The sequence below is a fragment of the Tupaia chinensis genome, unplaced genomic scaffold (genome assembly GCF_000334495.1).
Source record: "Tupaia chinensis unplaced genomic scaffold, TupChi_1.0 Scaffold000541_1, whole genome shotgun sequence".
NCBI lineage: Eukaryota > Metazoa > Chordata > Mammalia > Scandentia > Tupaiidae > Tupaia > Tupaia belangeri.
This window is the reverse complement of record NW_006160054.1, coordinates 2,132,964-2,151,978: the sequence shown is the minus strand read 5'-3', so window position 1 is coordinate 2,151,978 and position 19,015 is coordinate 2,132,964. Positions and strand designations below refer to the sequence as shown.

The following is a 19,015-nucleotide window of genomic DNA, read 5'->3' as shown; positions in this document are numbered from 1 at the left end:
CTGATAGTGGACACTGCAGAGAGACTCAGGGCCACAAGAGGCCAAAGGAACTTGTCACATCCTGTTTGCCTGCTGTTTGCTTCCTGTTTGCTTCCTACTTCTGTGAGCACCAATTCATCAATACTTTTTTTAAAAATGTATTTCCAACAGGGGAAGCTGCGGTGCCTTTCTGTAGCAGTATTTGAATCCGTTTTATATTTAATCCAACATTTTTAGAATCACTCTTATTATCCTGCACTCAAAAATCCTAGCCCCAGGGAACCACCAGTTAGCGTAATGGCTATGTCTCTGGACTCCCACGTAGTCAACCGCGGTTCGAGTCCCTGACCTGGTGGCTTAAAACTCACGCTGGGCGCGTGTGCATGCATGCCCAAGATCCCAAGAGGAGAAGGGAGGAGAAGGGATTGCGGCGTGACCATCCCCCCTGGGGGGTGATTTCTCGCTTTCTGTCTCTCTGTCTCTCTCTGTCTGTCTAGCCCCAGCCAGATAATGCCTTTCTCAAAGACATGGGATCCACATTCATGGGGCCCTTTCTTCAAATTTCAAAATTTTAAATTCCATTTGGTCCCACAAATCTAGGGATGACAGCTGCTTCCTGCTATCCATATCCTTGTGATACCATAGTGTTCTCTTTTTGTTTTGCAGTTAACTAGACAAATATTATTCATGTCAAAATGTCTCTCTTTGAAGATATAAATTTTCTCTTTTAAAACACCAGATTGAGGGACCAGCAGTTAGCGTAATGGCTATGTCGCTGGACTCCCACGTAGTCGACTGCAGTTCGAGTCCCGGACCCGGTGGCTTAAACCCACCCCGGGCACGTGTGTGTGCATGCCCAAGATCCCAAGAAGAGAATGGAGGAGAAGGGATTGCGGCGTGGCCATCCCCCCGGGGGGTGATTTCTCGCTTTCTGTCTCTATGTCTCTCTCTGTCTGTCTGGAGAGTGCACGTGCCCTATAGTGAAAACCTCTCAAAAAAACAAACAAACAAAAAACAAAACAAAACACCAGATTGAGGGATGAGTAGGTAGCTTGGTGATTGAGGTGCTGGACTCCCACATGGCCAATTGGGGTTTGAGACCCAGACCTGGCAGCTAGTTTTCTCACTTTTCTCTCTCTCTCTTCCTCTCTTTCTCCCTCTCTCTCCATGGTCAAATTATAATAAATGAATGAATAAATAAAATTAAATAATTATTTTTAAAATAATTTTGAGAAAACACCAAATTAATACAAATAGTACATTTTTAGTAATGCTCTCTGTGTGGAAAATAATATTTGCTATATTTTGGAGGAATGATGTTCTATGTAACATTGAAAATATGTTCCAGACATTTTCTTAAAATATTACATTTATTAATTAATTTAAAAATTTTAAAAGGTAAGAAGGTACACCCTGGGTGGTAGTTAGGTCATATTATAACACCCATTTTACAGGCAAGAAAACTGAGGCATGGGAAAACTACGTATCTTGTACAATATCGGTGTTGGAGCTGGGATTCCAAACTTGAAATCTGTCAATATATTACACTCAGCTGCCACAGGTGGTACATGTTTATTGGTTCAAGGTCATAGCAGACAAGGTTTGGTGCCATAAATGAGGCCCACCTAGACATTTCAAGCAGTAAAGGATTTCCTATGAGGATTATGTTCTTATACACCTATTGGAGAGACCAGCAGTTGACATAATGGCTATGTTGCTGAACTCCCATGCAGCAGACTGTGATTCGAGACCTGGACCCGGTGGCTTAAACTCACGCTGAGCACGTGTGTGTGCATGCTCAAGATCTTGAGAGTAGAATGGAGGAGACGGGATTGTGATTGTGGTATGACCATCCCCAGGGGGTGATTCCTTGCTTTCTGTCTCTATGTCTCTCTCTGTCTTTCTGGCAAGCGCTTGCACCCTATAGCAAAAACAAACAAACAAACAAAAAAAATCCTCTCTATAAACCTATTATATAAACTATTGGAGCGGAGGTGTCTACTGAACTTTTGACTTAAAAGTTACATTCCCAACTCTGAATCTGGAATTCAGGAAACTATTTTGACCATCCATAATTCTGAAAACTTGCTATCATTCTATCACTTTTGTTGACCCTGAGGCTAGTATTATACAATGGGATGCTAATTCTCTTTGCACATCATTCTCCCTCATTTTGATTGCTTCTAGATCCACAGCTAACATCAAATACCTGAATGTTTCAGGAATGGTGAATAACACCACTACCTTCACCACCCTGGGATGTCCATGGCCTCATTCCTGGGGCTCAGGAATATGTGACCTTATGTGAAAAAATGGACTTTGCAGAATGCAGTTAAATTAAAGATCTTGAGATAGGTAGATTATCTCGAATTATCTGGACCAGCTTGATGTAATCAAGGGAGTCCTTACAAGAGGGAGGCAGAAGGTACAATTCAGAAAGAGAGATTAGAAGATGCTGTGCTGTGGGCTTTAAGGGGAGAGAATGGGGCCATGAGCCAAGGAAGGAGGGAGACCTCTAGAAGCTGGGAAAGACAAGGAAGCAGATTCCCCCCTACTGCTTCTTGGGGCTTATGATTTCCAGAATGGTGAGAGAATAAATGTACATTGTTTGAAGCACTAAGTCTATAGTAATTTGTTACAGGCAGCAATAGAAAACGAATATACCAGGGGATGAGTACAAAGTCCCAGGAGGAGATAACACTCAATAAGGACTACAAGATTTTGCTAAATTATCTACAGACATTTAGAGAATGTGTATGTGACAGCCCAATCAATGCCATTTTGACAGTACCTTTTCAATTTATTGTTACATGCCTACTTCAAAGGAAGTCATTGCTGTATCTTTTTTTAAAGAATTATTTAATTTTATTTATTATTATTATTATTGTCATTTAAATTGATCAGAGAAGGAGAGAGAGAGATAGTGAGAAAGCAAGCAACCAGGTCTAGGACTCAAACCACAGTCAGCCATGTGGGAGTCCAGCACTTTAACCACCACACCACCCGCAGGTACCTGTTACTCTATCTTTAAGCAAAGCTGAGCCAGTTCATCAGAAAGGAGAGGGGAGGTAGCCTCTGCCGACAAAGATTTGTGGATTTGGGGTTTTAACTGTTATACTTTCCTTTGGAAGTCCTTAAGAGCCTGGATAAGTCTGAGACTGCAGGCTCAGACTCTGGTTTGTGGTTCCCTTCAGGCACATTCTCGGTTGCCAATGAGCCTGTATCTCCACCCTTCTGCAAGCATTCCATGCTTCCCCTTCCGTTACAGGTGTGTCTAGCTGCCTCTTCTCTATCGTGTGAAGTCTATTTCCTGCTTAACAAAATTTCACCTACATTTTAAAGGCACTTCATATTTCATTTCCTTTTTGAGTTCTTTCCTCTGTGAAGCAAGTTCACCATGTGCTACTTCCCCTACCATTTGCCAAACATTAGTATAACATGTGAAGTGAAAACAGCGAGGGGTTTCAGAAGTTTGGGATTCATGCCTTGTATTGCAACATCGTTGAGGGACTCTGAAAGCATTCTGCTCAAGGTTTTTATTTTAATCCCAGAGGATCCTGGTATTGCTGACCTAAGTGTTGCAGGACATCCTGCGGCAGAAGGGATGAGGACAAAGCCTGGGCTGTTTCCAACAGCTCCCCCATATCTCAGGAAGCTTCAATCTAAGCAGATTTTACATGTATTCTGAGAACTATAAGCAGAAGTGAAGAAAAGCTGGGTCAGTCAAGGCCATCCAAGACCTGTCCTCCTAAGTCCCCAATTTGCTTTTTAGAGCAATCTATAGTCTATTAAATTAGTTTAGTGTTTGATCATATAGGAGCTCATTGTTACTTACTACTCCTTTTAAACTAAACTTAGGTATTCAATTGTGTGTAACAATGCGTCATGAAGGGTAGAAAGTCAGTAACTCACAGTCATATGAATAAACATTATAGACAGGTAGAGGGTTTCTGTGAATTCCAACGTTAAAAAAAATATGAAATTTTTCTAAATTTCAAAAGCAAGATTGTCTGAGATTGTAAGCTTTTAGCTTCCCAAGGTATTTTGATTTTCTTTACAAATTACATTGTTTTGTATTCCCATGAAACCAGTTCATTTGCAAAAATGGTGGCCAATTAAGAATTTGCTGACAATCTTGTAGGTGAAGTAGAAGAGAACTCACTAAAAAATAACTTGGAAGCGTCAGCTCTGTGGTGTAGTGGTTAAAAGAGCTGAATCTCTCATGGCTGACTTTGGTCAGAATTCTTGTCCTGGTGGCTTGAAAGGTACACCAGGCCTTGAGACCAGCAGGTGGTGTGTTGGTTAAGGTGCTGGTCTCCCACATGACTGAGTACAGTTCGAGTCCCAGGAATGGAAGCTTGCAGACTGGCACATGTGTGCATGTGCCCAAAATCCTGAGAAGAGACTGGAGAATGGATTGCAGTGTAATCATTCTCCCCTGGGGGAGTGATTTCTCACTTTCCCTCTCGGTCTCTCTCTGTCTCTTTTCCAGCAAGCACATGTGCCTATGGCAATAGAAAACCAAACCACCAAACAAACAACAACTAAAGAAACACAAAACACACTGGGCCTGTATGCAAGCATGCCCAAAGCCCAGTGTATTTGAAATGGAGAAGGGATTTTGGCATGACCACATTCCATTGAGGGGTGCTTTCTCCCTCTTATGTCTCTCTCTGGTGAGTGCACATACCCTTTAGCAATTAAAAAAAAAATGGTTAATTCTCATTAGGTATGACTAGTCTAATGGAAGTCTTTGTTTAGCCATGTTAAGCTTTTTCTTGATCCTTAGTTCAACACTTAGCATCTCTCCACTTCTTGCCCTCACATTTTATTTTATAAAGTTCTTCCTTTTTCCTTTAGAAGCAGGGTTTGGGGGAGTGGTGCTAGCCTGAGGTGCTTTTGCTGTCCTTAATAAGCTTAGTCAATATCTTAACTCGATTAAACTGTTTTTTCTACACTTGAATTGTTGTACTAGTTGCTGAGAAAATAAACATATATTTAAACTTTCTACAGCAGTAGAGGTGGCTTTACCTAGATTTATATGCATAGATGGTGATAGCTATATAGCCTGAATTTCTATATGATTTTATCTACCTTCAATAGTCACATTATAGTTGTCTTTTGAGACTTGAATTTTTCTTTCATTTTCTACTTCTTAATTCTGTTTGATATTCACAATCATCTTTTATTTTTTTTTTTTTTTTTTTTTTTTTTTTTTTAGCAACACTTTCCCCTGACTCCCTTTCTTCTGTGGGAAAATGAATCTATTTCCATTCATTTTGCTGGATTTTTAATTACTTTGTGGTTTTATACACAGCCCTAGATGTCTTACGGATTTGCATAAATAGAGTACTGGGAAATCATTCAATTCTGAGTCGTTATTTCTATAATTCATGGGGTGAATCTTCCTTCATCTCCTGAATCTTCATATTTCCTCCACTTCATTAACGTGGTGTGCCACATCAACTCTGTTTCCTGTTAGTTTCTATTTTCTCTTTCAATTAATGACGAGGAGCAGTGGGTGGTGAAACGCTGGGTAAACACACACCGAGGTGCACCACGCTCTGCATTCACCACCAGCCTCTTGTACAGCACTGGCGAGGATGAAAGTGAGGTCTAATTGAATCAAGCTAATCTAGAAGACAAAAAACATACCCAAATGAGGCAGATTCGTGGTTGACTGAAGTTACATGTTTATTACCAAAGAAAAGAAAAAGCAAAAGGTTAGGAGAATAAAAATAACTAATGCTAGAAACCATATGGGTTTATATATTTGAATGATTCTTAAGCAATAATTATTTTTAAATAAAACTTCATTTTGTTCTGCACTTGCATTAATGACTATGAGTTATATGATTTTCAATTTGATCTATTATGTATTACCTCCAGAAAGTTTGGTAAAATTATACATCTATTACATTTCTCATAGAAAACATAAATGAACCCAGATTATCTATTATTTTGTGATAGATAATAATTTACCAATAATTCATTCCTTTGGATTTTTTTGTTTTAATTTATTGAGGGTGCATGTGCTCATCGGAGAGACAGAGAGAAACCACCTCACAGGAGAGATAGTCATGCCACAATCCCTTATCTTCCATCTCTCCCTCCTGTTGAGATTTTTGGGCACACCTGTACACAGACCCAGAATGTTTTTCAAGCCACCAGATTCAGGACTCAAACTACTTAGTCAGTCAGGTAGGATCCAGCTGCCTTAACCACCACTGCACTGGCTGGCCCTAGAACTTCTATTTAACACTTGATGAATTCATTATTTGGGGCGATATGATTATTATTTAAATTCGGTTCACCAATTAAAAAAGATAGAGTGAAATATTAATGTTTGGATATAGGAAGTTAACCATTAGCAACATAGAACTCTGCAATGGTATTTTCAGGTGGCCAGCAGAAGACAAAAAATAGTGAAAAGCAAGAACAAAATGAAACAATTGATGATCCAGCAAATGTGAAGATCAAGAAAAAGAGGAAGCACTGTAACAAATAAAATCTTTTAAAACCTAGAAAGAATAAAGCAAAATGTTTTCCTGGTAAGTCTGCTGTTACAGGGCTATCAATATGTCGTCCATCCACGCATTTCGCTGTGAACATGGACATGAAGTTCTGAAGTTACCTCAAGACACCAAATGCAAAAGGCAGGCCAGTTCTTAGGGCAGCACATAGCAGAGTAAGAAGGGAATTGGGGTAATAATTTGGATTTGGGTAATAAAAATTAAATTGACGGTGCATTCCAGTGAGCATTTCTAATTAGAATATCACCAAACACAAACTCCCAAGTCTCAATTGTCCTCTTTCCTCCCCATGCCACCTGAGTGTGACTTGTCACCTCCCCTTCCTTGTCCTTTCTTTCTTGGAGCACTTCTCAGGCCTGTTATCTTCACTTTATATTTAACTGTATTCATTACACGGGAAGTGACTTTATTACCATCTTTGTCCTTCACGTTGGGGATGGTGGAGCAAAATTTCACCAAGCTTTCTGCATCATTTTTGTCTAGCAGGGAAGGGCATTTGAGTTAAAGTTAACCTCAGACAGCATGAATCTGTCAAGGTGTGGTGAATCTCCTATAGACACTTCTTACACATGCTCTTTATTTTTTATTTTATTTTTTTAAAGAGATTTTTGCTTGCTAGAGAAACAGAAAACAAGAAATCAGCCCAGAGGTGGAGGGGGGGAGGCCACACTGCAATCCCTTCTCCTCTCAGGATCTTGGGCATGCACACACATGCACCAAGTGTGTTTCAAGCCACCAGATCAGGGACTCAAACTGAGGTCAGCTACATGGGAGTCTAGCAATGTAACCCTTATACCATCTGTTGATCCCATTTGTGCACTTTATAGGGAAACGATATTGGAGTTTAGAAGAGATGAGCACTGAACAGAACTGATTGGGCTTCTGCTCCAAGGTGGACCCCCCTCTCTGGGCCCACAACAGCATGCTTGGCAATATTTGGGCCCTAAACTTTGTCTGCTTGGCATAAAGCATGGCATAGCCTTCTTCCAGGGAATGGTTCTCTTGCTACTTTTGTCAGCAAGCAGAACAAACCATGTGGATGCATTAACCCTAAGATTTGTTCTTACTCCAACTTTACCAGAATCCATGGGAGAAGCAATAGGTAGGAGCGATTGGGAGCTTTCCAGGTGTGCAAACAGACAGGCTCAAACTGACCCTTTAGCAATCCATATTCTTTATCTCTGTCCTGATTCTTAGTCTGCATCAGGAGCCCAGATTCCTCCCAGACTATCTGCAAATGCAAACTAAGCAGACAGGTCAACTTAAGACTTGTATGTTCTTCGAGTTACTATGTATTTCATTTGCAAGTATTAATTTTCTCTCTTTTTTTTTTTTTTTTTGGAGAGGTTTTGCGCTGGGACACATGCATGTGCTCACCAGAAAGACAGAGAGAGACATAAAGACAGAGAGACAGACTGGAAGTGAGAAATCACCTCCCACGGGATGACCACACCTTAATCCCTTCTCCTCCATCCTCCTCTTGTAATCTCGCCCATGCACGTACATGTGCCTGCGCACACACGCACACGTGCCCGACATGAGTTTAAGCCACCGGGTCCAGGACTCAAACTGCGGTCGACCACATGGGAGTCCAGAGACATAGCCATTAGGCCAGCTGTTGGTCCCTACATGTGTTCATTTTCTCATTCTAATGCCCTAAATATTGGATAGAGTTCCTGGTATTTAGGGCATGCCAAACAGCTTTATTGAGTATAATGAACATAAAATAAATTACATGTATTTAAAGTGCACAGTTTGATGTTTTCCATAAGCATACACACATGAAACCACTACCTAAATTTTGCTCATGAACATGTCCTTCACCCCAAAATGTTCCCTTGTTCTCCTTTGCAATACATCATTCCCTCCCACACAGTCTTCTCCATCAACCACCCATCTGCTATCATGATAGATTTGTTTTTTTAAAAAGTGGAGTTATGTGGCATGCCCTTTCTTTGGTCTGGCTTCTCTCACTTAATCATAGTTACTTAGAGATACATTGCGGTACTTGTATCAGGACTTCATTCCTTTGTAGTGCTGAGTAGTATTCCATTGTATGAATTTCCTGCCCTTTTTTTTCATTCATTTGTTAATGGACATTTAATTTGTTTCTAGATTTTAGTCATGACAAATAAAGCTCTTTTGGATACTGTGTACAAGTCTTTGTTTTTTGTTTTTGTTTTTGTTTTTGTTTCCAGAGGTTTTTCACTACAGAGTGTGTTTGCTCACCAGAGAGACAAAAAGCAAGAAATCACCCCTTATGGAGGATGGTCACACTGCAGTCCCTGTTCCTCCACTCTCCTTTGGGGACTGTGGGCACACTCGCACATTCACCCTGCCAACTCCAGGACTCAAACCGGGGTCAACCATGTGGGAGTCCAACACCCCAATCACTGTGCCATCCACTGGAACCCAGTGTACAAGTCTTTGAAAATGTGTTTTCATTTCTTTTGAGTTCATATTTAGGAATGGAATGGTTGAGTCATGTCATAGTATATATTTAACTTTGAGAAATTTTCAAACTGTTTTCCAAAAATGGTATATTCTTTTAGGTTCCTATCAACAGTATATGAGAGTTTCAATTCATCTGTATCCTTGTTAACATAAGGTACAATTAGTACCTTACCAATTAATTTTGACCATGTAATGATGATATGTGGTTATAATTTTAATTGGCATTTATAAAATCATTATGATGTTAAGCAGCTTTGTGTGCATCTTTACATTCCAATATACCTTTATGATGAAGTGTACATTTAAACCTTTGCTCATGTTTTATCAAGTTGTTTTCTTATTTTTAAATAGTAAGAGTTCATATATTCTAAATACAAGCCCTTTGTCAAATACACACAACAGGGACATAAAAAGTTAATGAAAGAATGGAACTGTGAGTTTATTTCAGCGCAATCTCATCTTGAGATTTGAGCACTCACACACACCCAGCTTGAACCATGCACTCAGCCATGTGGGATATAGCCTCCCTGACCACCATGCCACCTGTGTTTTTTAGTAATAAAAATGTTGTTCCAACTCAGGACAGGGTAAAATATAAATTACTTTAAGGACTTAAGGACTAAAAACCCTGAAAATGGTTAACGGGAACTTCTAGATAGGAATTTGTTTCTCATGATTCAAAGTTCATTGTGAAGATTACTGCCTATTCTTGTTCATGCATACTTATGAATTTGAATCGTTGACTAATGTGAGCAACCACACATTTACGAACTTTCTTGGTGGTAAAATAGCAGCCAATTTTATGTGTAGCCAGGGTTTTCTCCTATCCTTCATTTTCTTTCCTGAACTTGCAAACCTCAAGTCTAGGCCCCCAAAAGAGGACATTTATTAAAGTGATCTAAAGCAAAGATGACAGAGTCTTGCCTAACAAATTTGGTAGTTTGTCATATTGATCCACAGGGTCCGGAGTAGTTCCTTTCCCAGTGCTATAAATTTTCTCTCTCTATCTCCCTCCTCTAGGACCCACCTAGAGGAGAACTAGCTGGACCTGAATGACCGACATGAGCCTAGACTGCCAAGAAGATGAGACCAAACCTGAAAGATAAAGAAGTTAAAAGAATCACAGACTGGGGGAATTTGGGACGAATGAAAAATAAGTCCAAAAGAAAAAGCTTCCTCTACCAAGTAGGGAGTATATTCAGAGGCAGGCCCCAAATATATGATTCAAAAATTCTTTGATGAGCTGGGACAAGTTGAAAAGACTACCCACAAATACCCACCCATCTGTGGACACTATGTTGAATCGAATGTAAGACATCAAGAAAAAAACTCTATATTTCTTTATGTGGACCCCAGATTTCTTCTTACGTGGGAAGGGTAAGTTTTTTTGTTTTTTTGTTTGTTTTGGTTTTTTTGGAGAGGTTTTTGCTATAGGGCACGTGTGCTCGCCAGACAGACAGAGAGAGACATAGAGACAGAAAGCGAGAAATCACCCCCCAGGGGTGATGGTCATGCCACAATCCCTTCTCCATTCTCCTCTCGGGATCTTGGGCACGCACGCTCACATACCCGGCGTGAGTTTAACCCACCTGGTCCAGAACGCGAACCGCGGTCGACTACGTGGGAGTCCAGCGACACGGCCATTACGCTAACTGCTGGTCCCGGGAAGGGTAAGTTTTCTTAACTAATCTACCCATCTTTCTCCTAGGGTAGATTCATAAGTCAAATAAACAAATTTTATATTCGTGTTATATAACATCATATTACATGCAGATTATTCAACTGTCTTCTCAGTTTGGGCTCTCTGAAAGGAAAACGTGATTGATATTTGTCATGTCTACTTTTATTCATTCAAGTCATTGTTAATGCGGGGAAGGTCTGAGTTAAAACCTTGGTTTCACCAGTCAAAGCTGAATAATCCCAGGTGAGTTGGATCTCTATTCTCATTTAATTTTTCTCATTAATAGAATGAAGATGCTAATACAAGTCTTAGCACCTGCCATGGTTTACCTCTTACATCATTCAAATCTACTCAAGACTCATTAAGTTTATTCCATTCTGTCACTTAATATTCAAGGTGGTGACCAGTCATAATTTTTAAAAGAAGTCCTTATAGTATGTATTCATGTAGTCACTTGATGATTTATAGCCAAACATCAAGCTTCTATTTGGACTCGGTAGCGTCCTAGGAACTACTTGCCAAATTAATTGCAGTTGCCATGGTCTTGCTCCCAAACTGTAGGGTTTCTGTGCAGTGACTTTTCTCTTGAGACTTGCAGGAACCACACACGGCATTGTTATCTATCACAGAAACCTCTAGCACCACAGGATCTGCCTTGACATCTGGCCCAAACAGCAGCAGTGCTTGTGATGCATCCTAAAACTACCAAAGACCCCACACGAAGCTGGCAGCTTTCCATGTTACATAACATCTTGATCCCTTTTATGTTGCCATCACAGAACACCACAGACTGGGTAACTCAACAGAAGTGTATTTAGCTCACAGTTCTGGGGGCTGAAAAGGACAAGAGCAGGTGCTGGCGTCTGCTGAGGACCTTCGTGCTGTGTCATCTCATCATGGGAGACAGAAAGCCAAAAGAGAGAAAAAAGGGACTGGAACTCACCTTTTTATCAGGAACCCATTTCCACAATCACTAACCCATTCATGTGATAGTGGAATTAATCCATTTACAAGGGCAGGCCCTTCTTGGTCTAATGTCTTTTAAAGATACCATCCCTCAGGCTGGCCCTATAGACTAGTGGTTAAGGGAGCCAGATGGACATGGCCATCATGGACAACCATGGTACAAATCTTGATCCCAGTAGCTTAAAAAAAAAACACCAGCTCTGTGTGTGTGTGTGTGTGTGTGTGTGTGTGTATGCTGATGCACGCATAAATGCCCCAAATCCTGACAGGATAGAGAAATGGAAGAGAAGGGATTGAAGCATTACCACACCCTACTGGGAATGCTTTCCCTCTCTTCCTCTTTTCTCTCTCTGGTGAGTTTATGCACGCTCCAACAATTAAAAAACAAATTGATCTCACCTTAGGGCCAGCAGGCAGCATGGTGGCTAACTAAGGCTCTGGACTCTCACATGGCAGACCATGGTTTGAGTCTCAGAGTTGGTGGCTTGAAAATCACACTAGGCGTGTGTGTGGGTACCAAAAATTCTGATAGGAGAATAGCGAAGAAGGGACTGTGGTGTGACCATCCCCCCTAGGGGGTGATTTCTCACTTTCCCTTTCTCTGTCTCTCTCCAGTGAGTGCACTATGCCCTATTGCCTAAATAAATAAATAAGTAAATAAAAAGTAAAATTTATATCACCTCAACACTGTTTAATTGGGAATTAAGCTTCCAAAACATAAACTTTGGGGGACACGTTCAAACCATAGCACCCAATAAGTGGGTTCACGGCATCTGCTATAATTCAGTTAATTTTTGCAGAGACCAGACTGGTAGGCTAATCAGGGGCATAATGGGAACTTGTATCCTTTCTTACTTTTCTAGGTAGCACGAATCACTGCTGTTCCATGTAGGATGGTGGCTTGCTTCTAATTTATTATTTTGGCCAGGTTCAGCACATCAGGAGCCTCCACTTGGCCTTTCTTCTTCTTTTTACTCTCATTCCAGAGGCCAAGGCACCAGTGTGAGGGTACTGCCAACTACAAGTATATCCACCCCAGTTTTGCACTCAGAGAGCCGGGAAATGACAAACTGTTCCCACTGTGAGCCAAGATACTATTTACCACCTTCTTCTATTTTCTTACAGGAAAGCCATGGTGGTGTTTTAGTTTCTTTATTGAAAGCAGCTCTATATCCAGCTGCCACTGAGACCTGAATATTCCCTTCCCTAGTCATGCACATAAGCTGAGAAAATGATCATTGATCTTTTAGGAGACTGACTGAGAAATCACCATTCTAGGCATTGCATAGGTATTTGGGGGCCCTTCCTGACCAGGGCATGCCAAGACTGGGTCTAGTTAGTGATCTAAAAGCAATGGGGGCTATAGGGGAAGACCTAAAGGAGGACCAGCATCATTTTACAAGGCACGTACTTCACAGGAGGCCTTTAATTGATCTCTAGGCAGACAGGATGTTACAGCAAGAGAGAGATACTTCTGCTGACTTAGAAGATTCAGATTCTGGGAGGTAGGTCTCCATGGCAGCCACCCCCATATTCTCATCCCATCTCTCAAGGCCTCACTCCTCCTTTATCTAGACTATGACACTGGCCTAGAAGACATGTCAGGCTATTAATTCAGCCATCTTTATAAATCTCCTTGTCACAAAATCAGGTCCTGGGATGGAACTTTTAAGATAGTTCTGCCCTTGGGGCCCACCTAGTTCCAGCATGGTAAAACTCTGGTTCTAGTCTCAGACAATGACTCCAGAAATTTGCCAGGTTTGTGCATATGGGTGCCCAAAATCCTTAAAGGAAGAAGTTGAGGAGAGGGGATTGCAGCATGACCAGTCCCGCCCACCACTCCATCTCTTTTTGTGGAAGAAGCTGAGGAGAGAGGGTTGCAGCATGACCATTCCCAGGGGAGGTGTTTTATCAGTCCCGCCCACCACTCCATCTCTTTTTGTCTCTTTGGCTAGTGTGCATGCCCTCTGGCAGAATTTTTTTTTTAAAGGTAGTTTTGCCTTCTGACCTTAGGCGATGAGGACCTCTATAAATGGTACCACAGAGACCTTCTAGCTTTCTCACATTGACCTGAATTGATAATTAATGCATCCAAAAGTGCATAGAAAAGGCTTAGAACAATCTACCAACCTGCTTCACAATCCTTAACATTACCATCACCCGTATATTGCCGAAGTACCAGAGACTCTTGTAAGCAGTGCCCCGATTATCATTTAATCCATTTTCACTGGAGAAGAGATTCTCACTTCTGTGTTCTCGAGGATGTCACCATTCACCTCTCATAGCACTACTAAGTACGTATTCATAGCCATCGGGCCAGTAGATGATCCAATTACAGAATCCTATTCCAAGAGTCTGCATCCTAGGACAGTTTCTAGTACCAATTATCCTAGCTTGGGTTCCTCCTGAAGCCAGTCCTGAGACAAGGATTCACTTGTAAGTTATTTATTTGGGAGATGATCCAGGAAATACTGTTAAGAAAGTAAAGAAGTGAGAAAGGGAAGTTTAAAAAGCCCATAAAGGATGCATATCATCAAGCAAATTTACACTTTTGATAGTGGGCTTAATCCTACTGAGAGCCATTTCAAACACAAGGCCTCAGAGTCATCCCATCTAATAGGTAAAGGAGCTGGGGTATTTATACACTGAATCCCATAAATATAATACTTTTTAAAGTCTCCTCCAGGAAGTCTTAATTCTCTGGCACTTCCATGAATGCAGACAGGACAGGCTCAAGCATCCAGAAAAATGCTTCAAGCAAAGATAAACAAAAGCTAAAAGCTGGAAGGCCTTCAACTGACAGTACAGTGGGAAGGGTTGTGGGGATACGGTTGGAGCCCAGCAGTGTCTACTAAACCCACCTACATCGTAGTGTCATGAGGCTTAAATAACTCAGTAAGTAGTGAGTATTTATAACACCAGGCACATAACAAATGCTTAACAAATAGGTTGCTTACTATTTTCATCTAGAATGCCAGGTACTTGAAGTGAACTTTGATGTGAACACATACATAATGTCAAAAGTATTGTATGGAAGAAAAGACAAATGTCTCATTACTGAAATTTTTTTTTAAGAGATATTTTTGCTATAGGGTATGTGGACTCGCTGGAGAGACAGAAAGACAGAAAGAGAAATGTCACCACCGCAGGGGGATGGCCACACCTCAATCCCTTCTCATCCATTCTCCTCTTGGGATTTCAGGCATGTACCCATCTTGACTTTTAAACCACTGTGTCTGGGACCTGAACCACAGTGAACTACATGGGAGTCCAGTGATGTAATCATTACACCATCTGCTGATCTCTCATTATTGAAATTTTTTTTGAGAGGTTTTTGCTATAGGGCGCATATGCTTGCCAGAAAGACAGACAGAGGCAGAGAGACAGAAAGCGAAAAATTCCCCCTTGGAGGGATAGCCATGCCACAATCCCTTCTCCTCCCTTCTCCTCTTCCCATCTCTCTTGGGCATGCATGCACACATGCCTGGAATGAGTTTTAAGCCACTGGGTCCAGGACTTGAACCACGGTCGATTACAGCGTCCAGCGACATAGCCATTACACTAACTGCTGGTCCCTCATTATTGAAATTTTGTAGGAGAAGAAATAATAAAGCAAAAATTGTTCAATTTGGGGGCCAGCAGGTAGTGTGGTGGTTAAGGCTCTGGATGACCACATGACCAAACACAGTAGAAGTCTTGGATCTGATGGCTAGAAAATTATACTAGGGGGCCAGTAGTTGACACAATGATTATATCACAGGACTCCCATGTAGTCGACCATGGTTCGAGTCCCAGAACCAACAACTTAAAACCTACACCAGATGCATGTGTTCACATGTCCAAAATCCTGAGAAGAGAATGAAGGAGAAGGGACTGTTGCATAGCCATATCCCCTAGGGGATGATTTCTTGGTTTCTGTCTCTCTATCTCTCTTCCCATCTCTCTGGTGAGTGCATGCACCCCATAGCAAAAATCTCCCTGAAGAAAAGAAAATCCCACTGGGTGCATGTGCATGCAAGTAAAATCCCAGGAGGAGAATGGAAGAGAAGGGATTGTGGTGTGGCCATCCCCAGGCAAGGGGTGATTCCTCACACTCTCTCTCTCTCTCTCTCTCTCTCTCTCTCTCTCGTGCACATGCCCTATGGTAAAAACCTTAAAAAAAATTGTCCAATATTTGGTCTCAACCAAAACTGTTACATGCAGTAATTCACATTCTCCTAGTGGCGAATGTCAAAAGAAAAGTTTTTGGCAATTTAATTTAGTGGAGTTTAACTGTGCAAAACAATTTGAATCGGACAGTTCCTAGAATGGCTTCCAAGGAACTCCTCATAGCCTCAAGGTCCAGTGATGCTTATGTTTGGGAAAGGGAAAGTGCCATTAATAAATAAATTCTGGGACCAGCAGTTGGTGTAATGGCTATGTCCCTGGACTCTCATGTAGTCCACTGCGTGGAGTCTCGGACCTGGTGGCTTAAACTCATGTCGGGTGCGTGTGCATGCGTGCCCAAGATCCTGAGAGGAGAATGGAGGAGAAGGGATTGGAGTGTGGCCATCCTCCCAGGGTGGGGGGGAGGGGGTGATTTCTCGCTTTCTGTCTCTCTGTCTCTCTATCTCTCTGTCTTTCTGGTGAGCGCACAGGCCCTATAGCAAAAACCTCTCCTAAAAAAAAATGGAAGTGAGAGAATAATATAGAGAAATAACTGGATTGCTCACCTCTTGTTTGCCTGCATTAACACAATTTGAAAGGTGGTCTGTCTGCAAATGACTGAAGTGTAGCTGCTGTGATTGTAACTTAGCAAGTTCTAAGCAAGCAGACTTCCATGTGAGGTTGTAATTTGCTTATGAAAACTAAAGCAGGAATATGGAGGCCTTCTCAGGCCAATATATTGGGTCATGGGAAAAGTTACGAGGCATTAACGCCTCATGACTTTTCCCATGACCCAATACTTTAATGGAAGAAATATTAATTCTTTATAAAATGTTGAAGCAACTTTTCAACAGACTTAGGTGAGATCAAGAACTCTAGGTCGGCAGCTCTCTGCCAGTTGACAGTCAGGAGTCTTATCAGTCTTGAATTAGACTTTTTTGTCTTCGTTTATATCTAATCTTGTCTACTCATTCTCTTTTCACTATAAAATGTCCTCCCCAAGAGGAACTAAAATTTTGCTTGTCCAGAACCTCTTTCCTCATGGAAATGCTGAAATGAAATTGTTGATGGGTATTCACAACTGATTTGATTTTTTTGTTTTTGTTTTTTAAGATTCACATCATTTTCTACTGTGATAAGTATTCAAAGCTTGCTTCAAATTAAATACACTTAGCTATAATTCCACCAGGATTTACGGTCCCAGAGGCAGCCTTTTCCCCTGAACTGCAGCTAAGGATGCTCTGGTCTCAGCGGAGCACAGCGGCCACTGCCCCTGGTACCCGACACTGAGGGTGAGGGATGCTTTCGTTGTTATATTCTCAAATGCATCTCAGTTTCTGAAGGTCCAGATGACAGAGTTCTTTAAGGGATTAAAGTAGGAGAGAAAAAATAAAGAGAAGTCAACATCCATCCGTGAAGAAAAGGTAAATCCATTTCGTGGTGAACTTTAGCTTCTGGGCAAATTCCAAATCTGTGTTCTCCAGTTTGACCTAGGACAGGGTGCTCAGATACTGCCAGCTCAGGGCCACCAAGAGCATGACTAATGACAGGCAAATGGGGGAACAGTGGCTTTGAGAGATCAGCTGGCAGGTGGGAAGATTCTGCCTCCTGATAGTGAAGATGATTTGCCCTGTTTTACTAGAAGACAGGTCTGAATTGAGGATTCTATGATAAATCTTTTCCATGTACTGGGATATGATAGCTTTGACTGCAGGCATATTGGTGGCATCCATCAGTAGGGTTATTGCTTGCCCTTTCTGAATCTTTACCCCCCCCCCTGCCCCGAACACCTGCTGATTATTATAATAGGTAGCCATACTAGTAGTAGTCATTCCCTGTGGGATAGTGCAGAAGTTAAACTCGCCCTGGTCTCTGAGTTTGAAAGGTGGGTGAGGACATCTGGGATGCCACACCAGGTGCTGGTTACCAGTTCATTCCGGCACAGCTAAGTCGATGTCCTTCAGCTTAGCAAAGTCCCCAGCTTCTTAACATACCTGCTCCAAACCTCTGGAGGCCAAAACTCTCTTCCTTCTTGCTGGTCTTCCAGATAATCATGAATGATGTTCCTTTTCTGCAGGAAAAGGCCTATAGAGCTGGCTAGCCCTAAGTCTTTGCCAACTAAAGGGTCTTCACACTCCGAGGCCGAGAACAGACGGGATAGGCCAATTCCAACCAGCCGAGCAACACAGTGACAGTACTTTTCCCACTCCCGTTCAGAGGTCACATGCTTATTCCGAACTGCCATTCCCATTCCCATTTTCTGGCAAATGTCAGCAATCACTGTTTGGCATTTCTCAGCCAGATTTCTAAACTCAAGGGAAGTCGTTGGAAAGTCCTCCAGCACTGGCCTATCCTTCTCCTTGCTCTCTAAGAACCTCCAGACAGGTGGGTAAAGAAAAGAGTGAGAGTTATGTTAACAGCTGACCATGTTGACGGTCCTGTCATCTTCTAGAGTGTCCCGAACTCGGAGGGCCAGATAAAATATGCAGACTGCATGACAAAATCCCCATCCAGGGCCTGGATAACAGCCACAAAACTGCGACTGGACTGATTTAGGCACTGTGAGCAAGTTTTCTGGCTGCTGCTGAACGCATCCCGGTCCACCATGGCTATCACCTTCCATGTGGCTATCACACTTCCACATCTGGAAGCAAAGCAGGTTGTAGAACTCCTCGAGGTTCCCCCCAACCACCTCACAAACCCTACCCTGGAGGGCGAGCTGTGGCCGAGGCATGCATGTGTCGGGTACCTCCGGCTCACAACAGATGGCACTCCGCCGAGGTGAGGATAAGGCGGCACTGCGGGTCAGGCAGGCACAGACCACAACTGATTCATTTTAAAAGGGTTTTGGTTTTGTATTTTTTTTAATACTGATCGTATGGAATTACGGAGGATCAATACAATTTTTTTCTTCCTTACCCAACTTCTTTATAATTGAGACATTGATGCTTGTATTCCATATGAAGCTAATAGAATAGTATCCTTTCTAAAACCTTTTTTTTTCTTTTTTTTTCAGGTTTTTGCCATAAGACACATGTGCTCACTGGAAAGAGACAGAAAAAGGGAAAGTGAGAAATCACTCCCCAGGGGGATGGCCATGCTGCAATCCCTTCTCCTCCAAGAAGGCTTGGGAATTTAAGCTCACATACATACAAGTCTGGTGTGATTTTCAAGTCACCAGGTCTGGAACTTGAGCCTCAGTTGACTGCATGGGAGTCCAGCACCTTAACCACCATGCCACCTGCTGGCCCCTGAA

General features: G+C 41.9%; 1 pseudogene; it reads right to left on the bottom strand.

Moving 5' to 3' along the window:
* Positions 1 to 17,249: 17,249 nt before the first annotated feature.
* The window catches only part of LOC102498395 (squalene synthase pseudogene), a 17,316-nt pseudogene continuing 15,550 nt past the window's right edge, over positions 17,250 to 19,015 (bottom strand).